The sequence below is a fragment of the Ambystoma mexicanum genome, chromosome 1q (assembly GCF_040938575.1).
Source record: "Ambystoma mexicanum isolate Mex_15411 chromosome 1q, UKY_AmexF1_1, whole genome shotgun sequence".
NCBI classification, from domain to species: Eukaryota; Metazoa; Chordata; class Amphibia; order Caudata; family Ambystomatidae; genus Ambystoma; species Ambystoma mexicanum.
In genome coordinates, this window is record NC_090922.1 from 1432581043 (window position 1) to 1432598920 (window position 17878).

Sequence of the window (17878 nt, forward strand, 5' to 3'; positions counted from 1 at the left end):
ATGATCTTGAGGGACTTCCTCGTTGGTGGTGCTCTTCCTAAGCAAAAGGTGAGGAACCCTTCCACCCAGAGTTAAATTCATGAGCCTTTTAGCTATCAAAATGACACTGGGCCTTATTACGAACATGCTCGCTACCTTTACCGCCTCCCACGATTGGGCAATAACCGCCCCATTACAAGATGAGTGGGCCGTTAATTGCCCATTCGTGGGTGGCGGTAATGCCGGGCTCCCGATCCCCATTCTGCCTCGTAGGGCAGAATGGGGATGGGGAGCATGGATGCGCCGGCACCGTTGATAACGGTGCTGGTGCAATCACGAGTTCTGCTCGCGGGTGCCGCACAGCCCGCCAGGTAAGACCTGTCAGGAACCCGCGAGCAGAACTCGGAATGCGGCGGGACGGTATGAATGATGCCATTGCCTTACCGGCACCGTGCATACCGTCACCACCAGGGTCATAATGAGGCCCACTGACTTGTAACACATGGCTATTTTATTTCGTTAGGAACATGCAACCTCAACGGCCTGATAGCCTTACCTGGCTAATGCCTTCCCGACCTCTCCGCTTAATTACACACCCCGCCACTCTGCGCATACAAGCTGTTTGTGAGTGGCACTCGGCCTTATGTGTGCACCTAGATTTCTGCACCAAAGACTCTCCCATGCTCTGCTACTCCTTGCAGTCTTCCTTTCTTCTCAGCATCCCTCGAATCCACCATGACAGCCTGCCAGTTCTTTGGAGTCACCACCCTAACTGGCACCACTCACATCCCCTTTGCCTGTCCCGCCTTGCTGATGACCGGTCTGTCAGTCAATGGGCTTTGCAATGAAGCGCCAAGTTGTTGCTTCCTGTTACCAGGTTGCATGGCTTTTGCTACCCATAGCTATTCACGCAGAGGCCAGCCACCTTGTTCGGAATTTGAAACATAACACATCATTTCCGGGATCCCACGCACGCCGCTTCCTGTAATGAGGGAGTGCCACCATAGGATTCCTTTTGCAATATCTCCTAATGTAAGTCAGTCAGTGAGTCACATTGCATCTAGTGTTTCCCATTGTACTGCTTCTGTCGGATTTTGCCAGGTCCTTCAAGTCACGTGAACAACTATTTACTCCAAAATGAACAACTGTACAAGCACCAACTAGTCTAATTTAAACAGTGCTTTGAGTCAGATCCCCCATTTAGACGGCAGGCCCTGGAACACATGATGTACTAACTGAGGCTCAATGGCGAGTTCAGGATATGCTTCTTTTATCACTGTACTGCACAGCAATGTTTGACAACTATGAACAGTCTAGCATTATGTATGTTGGTATCTTGTGTGGTGCTTAATGCCAGATTGCCAATTCTCTAAAGCGCTCCTGGGGAAGAGAAGATAGGAAAATAGGAGCGGTGAAAACCTAAATGGGGAAGGAGGAGAGGGTGAGGTTGCAAGGGAACTCGAGGGTGGGGTGGGGGGGGTTTGGGATAAAAACGAAACAGGGTGGGACAGTGAGTGGGAGGTAGCTATGTGGCAAAGTGAGAAGAGAGGTGCAGGCATGCTGATGCGCCTCATCTTCCACTGCTGTGTCGCGCGCGCGAGGCGCTTCCTGTGCCCCGGATCACTTCCTAATGCACACCTTTACCTGCAGAAGCTATAGACGTGGCGAGTACACGCCTTCATTTAAATAATAGCCAGACGGGGCGTTGGGCAGGGCAATGACATCAGTGTCCGTGAAAGTCACCCTTTTTGACACGCTCCGAGCCCAAGGCAGCCCAGCTTAGGATCCAGTTCCAAAGGCCTGGCCTCAGGCTCTTTAGGTGGACAAGTACAAACAGATGTTTCATTTGTGAGCATGGTAGAGGTGTAGAGCAGTGGAATTCAAACCTTTTGATGCTGAACCCCCTTGAGTTAAAATATTGTTGTCGAGCCCCCTTGAGCAAAATTAGTGTTGCTGCCCCCCGCCCCCTCAGATGCTATATCTACTTATATTTTCTATTAAAATCAGTCACTGTACTCCTATTTTGAAGAGTGTCGCGATCCTCCCTGGCCATCCTTTGGGCCCTCCAGGGGAGTTCAGACCCACAGTTTGAAGACCAATGGTGTAGCGGTGGCAGGGCATAGATCTCGGCATGTTTGGCATCCCGCTGCATTCGGGTGCCAAAACACAAGGCCACACGCGGCGGGGCGCACATCAGGCAAATACACTGTTTGAATGATTTCCAATACAGCATAGAACAGAAAAGGAAGGGGACCTGGATGTCCTCACAACGAATATATAAGGACTAAATCAGTACCAAGGTTGAAATCTGAATGGGCGACACTAACAAGTGCTTGAAGAAACTCAATTCTCTTTGCATATAGAAGTGTATTCGAGATAACAACTAATGGTCAAAAGTGGAAAATCTACTGCTGCAATCACAGCATTACATAATACTTGGAATAAGAGTAAAATGGTTACATTTATTGTAACAATATTTCTCCTAACCAATTGATTTGCCTTGACAAAGACTGGTTGGTCGAAACACACGTCGGCACAAATGCATAAAATGCACTAAGCACACAATGGGCCTCATTATGACATCGGCGTCAGCTGTGCCTGTAATACAGGCAAGGCTGCCGCCGGTGTCATTTTTTTCTGGCACCCGCCAATGGGCAATTACCGGGTCAGTACGGCCCTCCCCATTCCCATTTAGCCCTATGGGGTGGTCGGACGCACCGCCACGTCGTCCACCGTGCTTTGCTCACGGGTGCCGCTTTGCCCTCCAGGTCCGACTTGGCGGGCAGAAAGGCACCCGCGATCACAACTTGGGCAAGCTTACCGGTACCGTAGTTCCCGGACCAGCAAACTTATAATGAGGCCCATTGTATCAAGATATTTGTATACAGAAGATACTGGGGCCCCAAAATAAAACTCACTTTCTGACGGCAGCGCTGTATGGTTGCAGATGTTGAGAGTGGTGTCAGCTGATTGCTCATGAGGGAGGAGGTGCTTCCAGAGGCAATCATGGACCTAGTTATTATGGCACGGTCAGTGATTCCGGGGAGCAGGGGTTTGCAGTGCAAGGTGGGTGCAGGGCCAGAGGTGGTGAGGGGTGTCCAGGGTTGGTTAGGTTAGGTAGGAACTGGAAACAAAGGGAACCTGGAGTAAGGGCAATTAGTTGGACATGGAGTGCACCCCATATGATGTGGTATAGGATGAATGGGTGGATAAATGCATGAGTGGGGAATGGATGAATGGATTATTGAATATGCATATAGTATAGTCAATTGAGTGTGAAGATGTGTAAAACAATGAGAACGTGAGGATGGGGGAACGGGTGAGTGTGGGACCAGCAGTCCAAAGCCCACATTAAAGGCATGTCGAGTGACCCCACTGATTACCATGCTACACCCAGGAGGTTTGCACGTTCGTGGCACAGCATGCAAGGGCACACAAGCAATGCTGCTTGCGCTATCTTAACAAAAGGCCGGCATGTGCCAGGATGCATGGAGATCTTTCCACACTTATAATGTGTGAGGAGAGTGATGGGTGTGCTTCTGCAGCACGCTCTCTGAGTAGCCCTGCTGGGAGGTAGACGGTTCATGCTATTGTGTCCTATCCATATGGTACAGGAGGAAGAATTTGATGCCAAGGGGCAGGTGGAGGATGGCTCCTGCATCACTCACAAAATTCAAAAAGATTTGGAGTCAGCAGTGGCTGGTGAACCTTTTCAGTGTAAGGGCATTCATGCTTACCTACGGCTCGCATGCAGGACCAGTAAGTAGTGTATGGGGTCCTGGGGAAGGGGGAGATCCCCACAAACGTTGTTTTTAATACTGAACTGAAATGGTGAACTTGACAGTTCAGTTTTTGAGAAAAAATGTGTAAAAAGCCATACAATTTACAATTGGTTCATTAGGGTAACAAATAAATACATCTGGTTGATGGCAGCTCAACAATCGCACACAGGAGCATTTTACAAAATGGTAATGGTGCCTGTGCCAAGAATATATTCCCTCATTGCAATTGAACAATAACCTACTTGATGAAGTGCTCACAAGAAATGGCAGCATTCACACTGTAAAACACTTTCATGTCGATGGTGCCCTAAGTATACGTCATCATTTCCAATGTAAAATGTTGATGATGCTGCAGATGCGCCCAGACTATATGCCAGCATTGTAAAATGTCACAAGAAATATGTTCAGCTGTTTTACTGTACAGAAGCTCACAGGCCTTCCTTCAACACACTAAAGAAATGCCTTGAGAACATTGAAAAGAGGCAAGAAAGTAATGCACACCCTCTCAACACCTTTCACATGTAATGCACAAAAAGGTCAGAAATGACCCTTTTATGAATTAGAAAATAATGTTCAGTAGTGGTATGAACCTACACGCTATCAATTACCACCATAGAGGGTGAAAATAGATAGAAATAATAATTACAGCAAGCACCACTACCCTTACCACTGTAATTGGGCTGACATTTTAATACACAATTGACCGCAGAAGGAAATACCACTGGCAATATTTAGCCCTCAGAATCTGTCCAGGAAGTAATGAGGCCCTGATGAAAGATGTATGGACTAAGACATTTCTCTGACGTGGTAAATACAGAATATTTGATATTACAGAAAATAGTTTGCTCCACTGTATTCCTTAAGTAATCACATGGGAACAATGTGCAGCGCTCTCAAGGTGCCTGAATGACTTTACCCTTTCCTCACCTCCACCTCCACGCTTCTGGAGAAGGCAACCCTCAGATAGACTAAGCCTATTACTAACTGTATATATTGTACATACCCTGAAATGTTTAACCGTGAAATCTAACTACCTTCTTGTACATACTGCATATGGCATATTACCGCCGCAATTGTATAATTGCAATCATTTTCTATATATACTGTAACCATGTAACCTGTCCTCAAGCGCCCATTTACCCCTGGGTCTGGAGCGCTATACTAAATAAAATAAACAAACAAACTAACAGCCAGAGTAATTAGGGATATTTGCTCAACAGACAGAAGAAGAGGCGAATAGTCATCCAAAAGTAGCCAATCACATTACAAACCAGCCCATATGCATACATATGCAATCTTGCCAATGGGAGAGCTTTACCCCTGCGCACCAAATATCGGCACTTAAAGGAAAGGCTTCTTCAGTATCATAAAGCTTTACCACTTTTTGCCTTCCTCACCACTTCCCGTTGGCTTTAATCTGTGCTTTTGCAAATTGGTCCTATTTGGACTATGCTAAAAGCATTTATTTTGGACTGCCTGAACCTAACATTTACCAAAGCAGCGAGTACAAAGCAGGTGTGCATTTATTATTTAAGCTTCCGCATTGCAGACACACTACACCAGTGCTGCAATTGCTGCACCGCCTCTGGGAAGAAGCTCACATCTTATTTGAAAGCCTGTGTAGAGCTTAAAACGAAAAGCAACTCGGGCCTGTGTTCTTACAGGAGCAATTCTCAGTAAATGTTCTCACCTGTCAGCTGAGATCAGAATCCCACCATCATCACTCATAATCCCTGACTGTAAGAGAGAAGGAGCCGGAGGCCATGTTTTTTCGATCCAGGCTTGCGCCCATCTACCCATGGAAGTAAGGACTTTGGGTGACCATCGGTTTAAAAGCTTTGTTTTTGTTATCCATTACTGAGTCAAGAGGTTGTTTTTTGTTGGCTTAATTATAGCCAGAGCTAGCTAGCCACAAACCATGGTGTCAGTGCATATAAGAGTTTAATAGAATAGCACCCATGATTTCTCTCACACAATGAGTTTTGCAGTCCTAATGGCTGAAGAAATAGCCCTGTCTGGCAACCCTGATTACTTGGTATAAATGTGCACTTTTTCAAGTAGGTCATTGGGAGTGGGAGGCGGAGCCAAAGGAAGTGCTGTGAATGCAGCGACAGGAGTATTCATCCAATCAGGGTCTGCCTAACTCTGTCCTGCAGTATTTCCTTGATAAAGCATGAGAGTGCGAAACACGCGATGGCTAGTGGCTTGCTATTTGGAAGGAAGCAATGAAAGTTTGGTTTTAGTTCACTAAAATATACGGGAGGAGCCTCTTCTTGTATTGAATTAAGCACTGCGACCATGTTTGAAAGCAATACCTTTCCAACGTTCAAGGCAATGGCGGAAGTGATTTGCTTTTTAGAGCAAGAGTGACAAGAAACTGGCAGGACATATTCGAACTTAAAAGTTTTTATTTTAACATTAGCAAATGATAGTGCATATGCACATAGAAACAGTACAATCAAAACAAAGTGAACCTGGAACGTTGTGAACCTAATATAACAACTATTCTTGTACTGATGAAGAGAAAAGAATAAGAAAATGAAAAGAAAAGGAAAAGAAAAAGGAAAAGAACCACACAAAAAACACATCAATCACTAAACGTATTGTATCAATGTTCCACCTAATATCCATCCAACAGGGTTCATATGTAAATCAGCAATGCAACCAGATCATAATGATGAAATACCTCAGGACATATTCCCAATGGTGTAGACACCTGATGTGACCGAGGCAGGGGAATGCAGGATCCTGCAGGCAGCCTTACTTCCGAATAATCTGCCCCCCCCAGATTCCATTGGCTACAGCTGCATGTTTCATCATTGGACCTGCATGGCTGCAACCTTCTGAAAATCAAGTCATTATTGTGGACGCAGATTACTGTTTAATGTGGATATTGTGCTTTCATGCTTCACAATTTCCCTTTCTGCATAAACATCTCAAACTTCAAACCAAACACAACCAAACCTTCAGCACAACAAACCGCACAAACTTCACTACACTGCAACAACAAAACAAAAGCACACATAGCCTTGCACAACAGTACACAACGTCTACCAGCCGCAAACACCCCAGGCCCAGCCAACGAACCCGCCGGGCTGAGGCCGCCAACAGCACATTACTGCTCTCTTGCACTTTTCCCGCTTCGTCCCACTAACTCATCCTCCTCTCCTTTTTCAGAACCGCAAGAGCGCCAGGGGACCACTCCGGTGGTGATAGTGCGCGGTATAAATGTCCTTTAACATTAACATTCACAGACACGTAATGATCCTACCTTTATCACAATTGAATCCCTATGTATCCCTCCTTTACTTGATGTACCTCCCTACATTTATGTTGTGACATGTTTTTCTGATCCTATTTTTGCATTCAGTAACATCATCATTACACTTCTTTTTATCCTTGGATCTTTCTTTAGAAGCAGGACAATCTTAATATGTGTATACATGCTTTTCTGTGTAATTGTACCAATGGGGGTTTCAAGAACCCGAATCCGTGAGAATGTTGTTCCAGGGGTTACTTCTCATAATTCACAGGAAGGCGTGATATTGGGGAAATACAAATTTCAGTCAATATGAATGCATATACAAATCTGGTTTTGACATGGGCCCTACCGTGACGAGCGAGTAGCAGAACACGCTGACGACTCGGCCGGGAGTCCAACCGAAGGAAGCAGTGGGGATTCACGTAACATCGAATGAGTATGTCTGGCATGGCCTGCAGGTGTTCACAGCTAGGATACCTCCGCCCCCAAGGGTTTTACTATCAACACCAAAAGGACTTGGTTCGGAGCCACTAGAACCTCTTCGGGGACTTCTGTGGCTTGAGAAGGGTGTTGGGGGTGCCCCAGCAGTGGCAGGAGGCTCCTTCCTGACAGGTGGATTTCCAGGCTAGATTGGACACCCCGAGCTTCAGGGCCGGAGGTGGTGGAATGCCTACAGGAGGAGGTGCAACTCAAAACGGGGGAAGACGGATAATGTAAATGCAGTGCCTGGCCCTAAACTCAAGGTCCTATGGTCCAGACTGCATTCCAAGCCTCAGTGCAAAGCTCCTGAGCCTGTACCCAGGACAGAGTTCTGAAAGCCACTCAGAGCTTCCGAGATTTTCAAGTGTCCTAACATACTTCTTTAATGATGACGCCAGCGTAGGGTCTTTGTCTTGGCCTGGGTCATTGGCTTGACCGTTGACGTGTTCTTTGCAGTGGCCCTTTCTCTGGATTGGGCTCTGTTTTTGTCCCTTGCTGCACGGGGCGACAGCCTCACGTGGCCACTGGGACACACACTTTAGCCAGCTCCTCTTTATGTTGGTGCTCTGGCTGGTCTGAGAACGGTATATAGTCTCCCCTTGGTGTGTACTTTCGGGTAGGACTTTCTCTCCTTACCTGGTTTCAGAGAGGTACTGCGTGACCTCTTTGTTTGGGCTGGTGGCTTCCCAACTTTTACCAGGGTATTGTCTACAGAACCCAGCCAGCTTCATCCCAAATGATTGTCTGTAGGGCATGCTACCTGCCAGTCCTTTGGCCTGGGCTCTCTGCAGGCCTCCTATCCTTGCCGATGACGCCACAACCTGGCGTCTCTCAAGTTCTGCCAAAACTAACACAGTCGCCCTCTACTTGCATTATCTCTCTCCTTGCTCCTGCATTGCCTTTTGACTTGACCAGCACTAGTTCTGCTCTCCTGTATCTTCTCCATTTCTCTCCCATGCTACTATTGGGCTTCCTAGCTTGGCCAACACAGGTTCTGGTCTGCTAATACTCCTTCTCTCTCAATCGCGCTACTCAATACAACACCACTATCTCGCTGGAAGGTTTTTCCAACACACACCAAGTCAGCTGCGCTATGTGATTCATATCTTCTTGCGGTACTGGGCGCAGGCTATAGACCAATAACTGGCTTTTGAACGCAATGGGGCAAATGAAAAAAAATTGACATTTCCATGCCAATAATGGGAGTTTAGGACTCATTGCGAGTTTGGTGGCAGATCCCACCAAACTGTATTACCGTTACCGCCACTTGGTGCAGCAGTCTTACTGCCAGAGTACAAGTGGCAGTGGCGGTGTAAGTCCTCATTTCTTTGAGTCCACAGGACTCAATGGGGCATTTTTGGAGGAATTACCGACGCTGTAATTCTGCCGCAGTATTTCTGCCGAAAATGGGCAGAAAATTGGCAGATTTACCTCCATGTCATAGCTTAAGGTGAAACCTCCAACTTTCCACTCAGCTCATAGTTGGGCGGTAATGCAGCAGATTACGGTAATATCGTCGCATTTAACTCCCCACCGCCCAACTCGTAATTATGCCCTTTGTTTTTGGGGCCTAAAAATAGAGGCCTCCGTTTGTTTTGAACATTGCCTCCTCTGGCTCACGAGCGCAGGGGAGCGGTGCCGCAGAAGGTGGGCCTCCGGCAGCAAGTCTTTGTGAATCACGCATGCACAGATTCCAAAGGTAGGAGGAATCTGTCTGCCCTAAGGCATTTGCCCATGCAGCTCCTTATTGGGTAGAGCACCTACCCAGAATGCTGCTTCTGGGTTCCGGTATGTTCAGGAAGTGTTAGGGGAAGTATGTGCGGACTGGGACAAAAAAATAGTTCTGAGCATCAACGAAACAGTATCTGACGCGCTGTGTAGCCTAGCATGACTTTTCATAACAAGTTAGCATACATGTACACATTTGGAGGCGAATATTTGTAAACTGGTGTATTATTAATGTCAACGATTGTTACTCCCAGCTGTAGAATACACTCAGTCATTATGCTGGCTCACACTGGCCCAGAAAGCTGACCTACACTGGCATGGTGGGCTGCCCCAATGGGTATTACCCTACTGCCCTATGGCCCATTGCCTTCTGGGCCAATCTGATCCTGGGGGAAGCCTTGATGCACTTTTTCTAGCTGGTTCTTTGTTAAGGGGGGTGGGATTGGGGTCGCTCCTTAGCAGGTCTAGTCCAGCAATTCTCTCCAGAGCCATGCTGAAGGAGAAAATATTACAGAGCCCTGAAGTCCCAAACCCTTCTGGTTATGGCCCATCGACCACACAGACTGCTGAAAATAGAGCCGGCGTGGAGGTGACGCATGATCCCTTACACCGTCCTCTTTAGATTCTAGCCATGAACTGTTTTTTTCTCTCATTTTCCGGCCATGTAAGGAAATGAATCTTGGAATTGGATGATGAAGGTGATTTGCTCGAGGAGGTGGCGCTGCATGATTAATATTTGAGCCCGTGGCTCGCGGAGCGACAGGAATGGATTTCATATTGCAGCGTGGAAGGAGCAGTCAGCTTTGATTTAGTGTGTGGCGACGTCCAACTGCTTAAAGCGGAAGCGGCAGCGGACCCGCTTGTAGCTTCACCGAGGTGTAGGGTATGTAACATCTGTATGTTCTTTGCGTGCCCCAGCGACATTCTAGACATTGGAAAATGCCATAAATCCTTTGGAAGTAGCTGTTGTCACTTCAAAAAGACATGTCCAGGTCTTTGCGCTTGCTCTTGGGGCTGGCACTTCTCTCTGTGTGGTGTCCTGAGAGAACTCTGGAACCAACCTCATGCTCCAACCTAGGAACTGTGGAACAACCTCATGCTCCAACCTTGGAACTCTTGAGTTGCGCCACAAACAGTGCTGATAGGAGGCTGTTGTGCCTTTGAGGCGGATTTCCTTCGTAGCCACAGAGCTGCGGTCTTCTATCAATTCTCAAGTGTGAGACTCCTCTTAGGTGAAAAGCGCCATTAGGCCTGGTCAGGATTGACACCAGTGGCACGCTGTAAGTGAGGCTGGAGGTGTCCGCATGAACTACTGCTCTGGAGGGCAGCCTCTTTGTCATCAACCCTGTCAACTCGCGCCAGATTGCTGGCCCTTCCGGCTCGAAATGTAGGCTGTGTGTGGCTGGATGACCTGACAGCAGGCTTTGGACTTTTTCCGGCATTCCCACATAACACGACGCTTGAGCTTATATGCGAGCTCCGCACTTAGGACCTGGGTGCCATGTCCACTGAGCTACCCTGGCAAGCAGGCTGTCCAGCAAAGCCAACCTATAGCTCTACCCCCAAGCTGACAGGACTTCTTTTCCGGTTGCCCTAGCAGTAAACCCTTTCACCATGGTAGCATTGGAAACGTCTCCCTTTAATCCTTTCGCCTTGTTCCCTACTAACAGGACTCTTCTTTGCTGTTACCATATTGGGCCTAAAATAGACAGAGTGTGTCCTGTGATCCCATTGAGTGTAAAATAGGTATAGAGCACGTGGCTTCCAAAACCGCGCGTCCTGAGGCGGTACACCCCAATACCTCACTGCATTAGAATGGGAGGATGGGGGGGGGGTCCTGTCTAGTATCTAATGTGATCCCGTGCTTGCTTTGAATGTGAGTAAAGAGGATATATGGTATACTGTGTCATGCTTCTAATGAAATGGATGCCATTGTCACCACATGGTATTCAGATTGTAGAAATCACGCAGTCACCTCATGCACAAGTGGGGGTCGCTGTATTCTTCTTTGGTGTCAGCTTCCAGGACTCGGGCTACATGAGGCCACCCCCACTACCACATTACCGCGTAAAGCAGCAAATGGCACACAGCTCCCGCTGAGGTTGCACTTATTCATCACACACGCACAAACACACGCACCCCCTGCAGTACACTGACTACACGAGAGCACACAATAGCTCCTCTCTTTACAGGCCACTTCAAGACAAAATAAAACCATCTCTGTACCGGTACCCAAAGCAGCCACTGCATCCCACTGGATGGGCATGAGAACCTCCCATTGCTATGCATTGAAGAGTTGTGGGGCAAATCCAGGAGAAAACAGAGCCCTCCTGCACGGATACCCACAGCAGCTGCTGTGGGTATCCGTGCAGGGGGGCGCGCTTAGAAACCTCTGGGTATTAAGCACATTATAAATAACTTATGATATCATATAATTTTAGGTGTTGTTTGACTATTTGCCCGCCCATTAACTGCCCATGCCCATGAAGATACCTATGGCCACTCCCACCTTGTTCCTGGCCCCCCAAAACAAAATCCTTATGGGAACTCTTTAAGTTCACTTTATTCAAGCCTTACCATCAAACTGTGCACTCTGAGTGTTAATGGGCCTGGTTGTATCCCGCCAGGAAATCCGGTGGGATCCCACCGGACGGTATTACTGTCACTAACAGTTGGTCTGCTGGAATTACTGGCAGTGTCCAAGTTCCGACAAGTGCTAGAATTCCCCATTCCATGGACTCCATGAGGGGAATTACTGGTATTACCGGCATCGGTAATTCCGGCGTCGGTAATACAGGCATATCCTGGTGGTAGCTGCAGGTGAATCCGACCACCCCACCACTAAACTGGTAGTTTGCTGGTGCAGTAACGTGCCGGTAAACATTATAACTGGCATGTTAACACTGCACCGGCAAACATTTAATGAGGCCAACTGACTTAGTTGGAGCTGCAAAACATGCTACTGGTGTAATAAAAATGTCTTACCCGGGTCTGCCTTCAGCTACTGGATTTATAAGACCTATGCGTGCCCTTCAACCAGCATTGGCAAAGCCAGTAGCTTTAGCTTGTGCATAAGTATTAGGCATTTGCCAGGCACTGCTATTAGATGTCCAGGTATTCGCACCATTTTCCACCTGCTACCATCAATGGCCAGTTAATACCACTTGGACAGTGGCCTGGCAAATGCCTTTGCCATGCCTATACAAAAGCCCAAACTGTTGGCATTGCCACTGTTTCCACTTGCTGCAGCGATGGAGCAATAAAGATCCAGAGACCTTGAGCGTTAGCTGATTCGATGTTCTTAAACCCACTTGTCATATAGTCCTTTGTTGCAAAAAGCAGGAAGTTGGGGAACGCGCAGGCATTGAGCTGTTCAACACTATAAGAACATGCACTAAAAATCACAGTTAAGGATATGCAAATAACAATGAGCCACATGCGACCGCGGTGGGCTGCGCGTGATTTTCCACACCAGCACTGCTGCATCCAGCTTGCATGGCATTGGCACTGCCCTGCTTCTGTAATAAACAGCAGCACTGCTGCAGCAGAATGGGGGACTCGGGTGGGTGGTACGAGCAGACGCCCAGCTGGCATGGTGTTGGGGGAAGGTAACTACTGGTGTAGCCAGGAGCACGTGTGGGTGTAGCACTGTGTGGGTGGAGCTCTCATGTTCTCACTCCATTGGTGAGTATGACATCCACTCCTATTTTGTCTATTCTTTGCATTCTGGAACTTGGAGTTTTGATTTCGCCATTTAAATGCAGGACTATGAGAAAAAAAGGCTGGGTAATCTTCTGCTCCATAAAATGGTGAGTGTTCAAAGGTCTTGTGTGTGGCTGCCGTGTGGTATACACGGCACAGCTGTGCCACTGCAGGCCGCGGCACTCAGTGGGCACATGCAGGCCTTTGTTCAGCTGGGGTTTACCCCCTTCTCTTCTGTAGTGTGCTAGGCCAGCGACTCACTGAATCCTAAACACATGTATGGGATTGCTCTGCTCTCACACAGATGCCAGTGCCATTCATTTCACAGAGAGGATGTTGAGTGTGACTGACTGTGTGAGTGCAGGGTCTTGGAATGTTGATGTGGAGCTTGGAGTGTGGTAGGCTTGAGAGTTCCAGGAATAGACTGTTGGGACTTGGAGTGGAGCAGGGAACCATGGTAGAGGCTTGTTGATATTCTCTCCTACCTTCATACCTGTACTATGTAACTAAGAGACAATAAAGCATGTTCTGATTTCTACTTACCTGGGTCAGCCTGGTACCTGCTTTTGTTCATCACTGGCCCAGGTACAACTTGCAGGAGGCAAGTTACAGCAGAGGACAAGAACAGAACAGCCACTTACCACCCAGCAGCAGCACCACACTGGAGAGACAAGATCGTCATTTCACTAACGATCATTTCACCACTTTGCTGTAAGAAGAAAGCCCTTGCAGGCTCGTTTTCTGTGGATAGATGGTGAACATGTTTAACTTGCCACCTGTTGAATCATAGACATTATAGAGAGGATGTGTTCAAAGAAACCTTTAAACGTTTCTTCTCTCATTGCAAGACCCACATAGTATGTTATTTTGTTATGTTGGCTAGTATTTTACATACCACTGCAGCTTTAAAAGGCAATATAGGTGTTTAATATGCAATGCATTGGCTAGAAATGTGATATTTTGATTTTCTTTTGCATTTTGTGATTGCAGTATTCTTTATTTTGCTCCATGATGTTACCACATGGAAGCGTTAGCACCTTTATTGTAATGAGCGATGCACAATGATCATTACAAGCAAGTCAATCGTTGCGTCCTGTGGCTATTCCATAAATAGACCAGACATTATATTTCTATTAAGACAACGTTTGTCAGGAGTTCTGGATGGCGCACCCTTGTTTGGTCAAGGGCAACAGTTCTTTCTCGCTCGTTTTATACATGTGGTTGGGACCCTGGACTTCATTTCCCAGCAACCACTCTTTCTTTCTGTCTCTTCTACAATAGAAATCTGGGAACGCGGATGTCAGTTCCTATTATTATTTATTCTGATTTGTAAAGCGCACAGCAGCCCTGGGGCATTGTGGCGCTTGTTACATACATAGCCTAGTTACATATACATGATCATACATACTTTTAAGCATTTATTTATTTATTTATTTATTTATTTTAGCATTTATATAGCGCTACGAACCCTCAGGCATCTGAGCGTTGCTTATTGCCCACGGTGTGTGGTGCTCATGGGTTGGCACTCTTCCTGTTTCTCTGCTTCTTCTCTTACTCTTCTTCTCTTACTCAGAGATTCCAGGGAGCTCAGACTTCCCAGTAGGTAATAGTTCCCGCTTCCATTTACCATGTGCTCTCCTCACCACTTCTCTACTCTTGTACACACCGCTCTGGCATTAGCTCTGGGGAACCGGCTCCTTGCTCCCAAGCCTTCTTGACTGCTCTGCTTCTCATCACTGGCCTTCTCACCACTTCCTCGCTCTGAGCACTACTTCGCTTGTGTATACACGGCTTGCTCTAGGGCTGGATCAATGATATGATGATATGATAGTTTATTTATATAGCGCCTATACACAATCTGTTTCAAAGCGCTTCAAGGCAAGGGAGGGAACAAGGGAAAATACAATGGCCCTCATTACGACCCTGGCGGAAAGGAGTTTACGCCGGCGTAAACCATGGCGCACCTTTCCGCCTGAGTACGAGTTCCCGTAGCGCCATGGTGATTTTTACGCCTGCTTTTTGCAGGCGGTAAAATCCATGGCGCTAAGGGACCTTGTTGTTAATTACGCCACCGTAATTTACGGTGGCGTAATTAACGCCTTCCCCACTCCCATTATACCCTATGGGGCAAAAATGGGAATGGGGAAGGGTAAATGGGGATTGGGGACTTACCGCCCCGCCAAGGTCGGAATGGTGCGGTAAGTCCGCCAACCACCATGGCGGAGTTGGCAGCTTAGCGCCATGGACCATGGTGCAAATAGCACCATGGATCTCCGCCAAGGTCGTAATGAGGGCCAATGACATTCTTATAGGCCATGAACAGTAAGGATGTGAAATTAATAATCGTACTCTGCCTGACGACATTTCAGATAGTGCGAGAGCTAAGGCATAGATAAGGAAGGGAGGGGGAGAGTGGGAAGGAAATGGAAACAGACAGGTGACTACCGTACTCGGCCTGACGACATTCCAGATAGTGCAAGTGCTACGACATAAGGAAGGGAGGGGGAGAGTGGGAAGGAAATGGAAACAGACAGGCGACTACCGTACTAGGCCTGATGACAATTCTGGTAGAGCCGGAGAAAAACAAAAGGTGAGGGAGAGGGGTGCTGAAAGGGGGGGAGGTACAATGTAAGTTATTTCATTCCGGCACTTCACCTAAGTCAACACCTAGCATGGAATGCACATCTGAAATCCTTATTTGTTTGTGTCTAAAAGTTCTTTTATTCTGAACCATGTACCACTCATATCACACCCCTCTCCTGGAACCCCCCGGTCACACTGAACCAGGAATCAGGCTGGTTTGCAACCTTAAAATATTTATTTATGTAGTTACAAATTAATCACACTATGTGTAATGGGTGTGCAATAATCACCAATGGGGTAATGTAACACTAAGCAATCTCTTTAATGCACAAGAAGCAATAGTGAACAAAACAATCCAGCACAGAAATAATACTTTTGTGTCTGCGTTCAGATCAAATAGCAGTGTGGTTACTATTTCCCCATGCACACCCCTGAACCCCCCAACAGGCAATGTAAAGAGATGAGAAGAGAGAGTGGGTGAATCTGTCTGAGTTTTTTCAGTGCTGAGCTGTCTCTATTTATGCTTATGATAAAGGGGTGTGTGCTGGTTTATCCTAAGCGCACCCCTTTGCCAGGGATTGGTCAGGGTCTCCTCTCTGCCTTGATAGGAGGAGAAAAACAGTGTGTCACCTTTATGGTGGTGGTTTATGAGGCTTAGAGTCCACCCCTATCCTCTTGAATACAAAATCTACTTTTGACACAATACATATTTACACATATGCAACCTCTATAACAACCACGTATATAGATCACATATTTTGAATAGCAGATAATCCTCAAAACCCCGTAGCTGTAGGATCTTGTGTCTGCTTTCCCCCGAATTTCGCCCTCTTTATCAGGAACACAATGTCCAGTTTATCAGAAAATGTGTATAAATGTGCGTGTTGAACATGGGCATAAGTTTATGAAGTTTCATGCTTCTATCAAAAATACATTTTGTGTAATATCACATTTTCCGCTGTTTCTTCATAGAACATGTCACAGAGTTCTGGTGCCTTTTAAAATGTGCAGCCAATATTTACATTAACCATGCTGTTATTTTAGTGTTTTTGACAATTTTACATAGTAAGTTATCAGTCTTTTTAAAATGTTTCTTTGGTCCTTGTTAAGCAACAAATGGTTGTTTATCTCCGCCTCCTCCTATCTCCCTGCAGTTCAGAAGCAGTCTCCTCCAGGTTCCTCCTGGGCAGAGGCCATTTATGACCCTTCACACTTGGCATTCCTTTGAGCTGAAGGAAGTCCATTGTCTCCTTCCCCCTGCAGACCAAATTCTTCTCCCACCCTATAATCATCACTTTAGTGTGATTTCCTGGTGGAGGGAAGCAGAAGGGAGAGACCTTGCCTCTGTGGGGGAAGCTGTTATACTGGTTTGGTTGCTTTTAGTCAGGCTTGAATTTAAATGTTATTTCTGTTGCATTTCTCCTTTGCTTAAAACCAATTTGTAATTTCAAAACAGGCATCTAGAACGCTTATTCCAGATTCTAAACCATGGGATTAAACAGTTACAACATAGGTTACTCTCAGTAACAGGCCACTTAGTTTTCAACCATTTGATTACAGTTTGTACAAGTTTATCCTGCAGGCTTCTGACAGCTGTCATTCAGGTGGCCGAGGGTACTGCGCCCAAATTTTGACAGATTTTACAGGCAGGCAACTTTTGCTGTGGATATTTCTTTGATACTTTCAGCTTTTCAGGACATTGTATGTTCATAATGATTTCTTGAATTAAGAGAATTGTAGCACCCAGCAAGAATTCTGGATGTTTGAGGGTGTTTTGTACCGACATTCTGCAGTTTCAGCAACAAAGAAAAAGTATTAAAGCAAGATTTTTGGATTTCCTTTAGAAGAGCACTGCTTTTCCCTCTGTACTCCATTTTCACGTGTTGTGAAGCCCAGTGACATGTTTCAAGAGTGAGATCTCTGTTCCACCACTGACAACATCAGCTGTTCTCCAGTTCCAGCTTCTCTCCCTGGGAGTGTCCAGGAGGGTGTGTTCCAGCTTCTCTCCCTGGGAGTGTCCAGGACGGTGTGATTCTGTGTGTGCCCAAGCACTGGTTACAGCTTCCATGCCTGAGATGGGCCAGTGATGAGCGGTCCCACTTTCCTGCATCGTGCTCCGCTCCCCAGCTCTACCACTCCTCTCTAGCAGCTTGCGGCTCTTGGGCATGCTCACGACTCTCCTTCCAACTCTGTCTACCTCTTTCTTACTGGTTTCCCTTCCCTTTTGTTTCACCTGCAGGACCCGTCATGCACCAAAGCTTCGGAAAATAAACTCTGGCTCGTGTGTGTTGTTCACGAGCTGAGGGGACACTGGTTCACAATTCCATGTCCATTTACAGTCCACTCATAGAACAGGAAGAGT

At 46.8% G+C, this 17878-nt stretch overlaps 1 protein-coding gene across 2 annotated transcripts in view; it reads left to right on the plus strand.

Moving 5' to 3' along the window:
* Nucleotides 1–17878, plus strand: part of B4GALT2 (beta-1,4-galactosyltransferase 2) — a 1309500-nt gene that overhangs the window by 595519 nt on the left and 696103 nt on the right. The window lies entirely within an intron of this gene.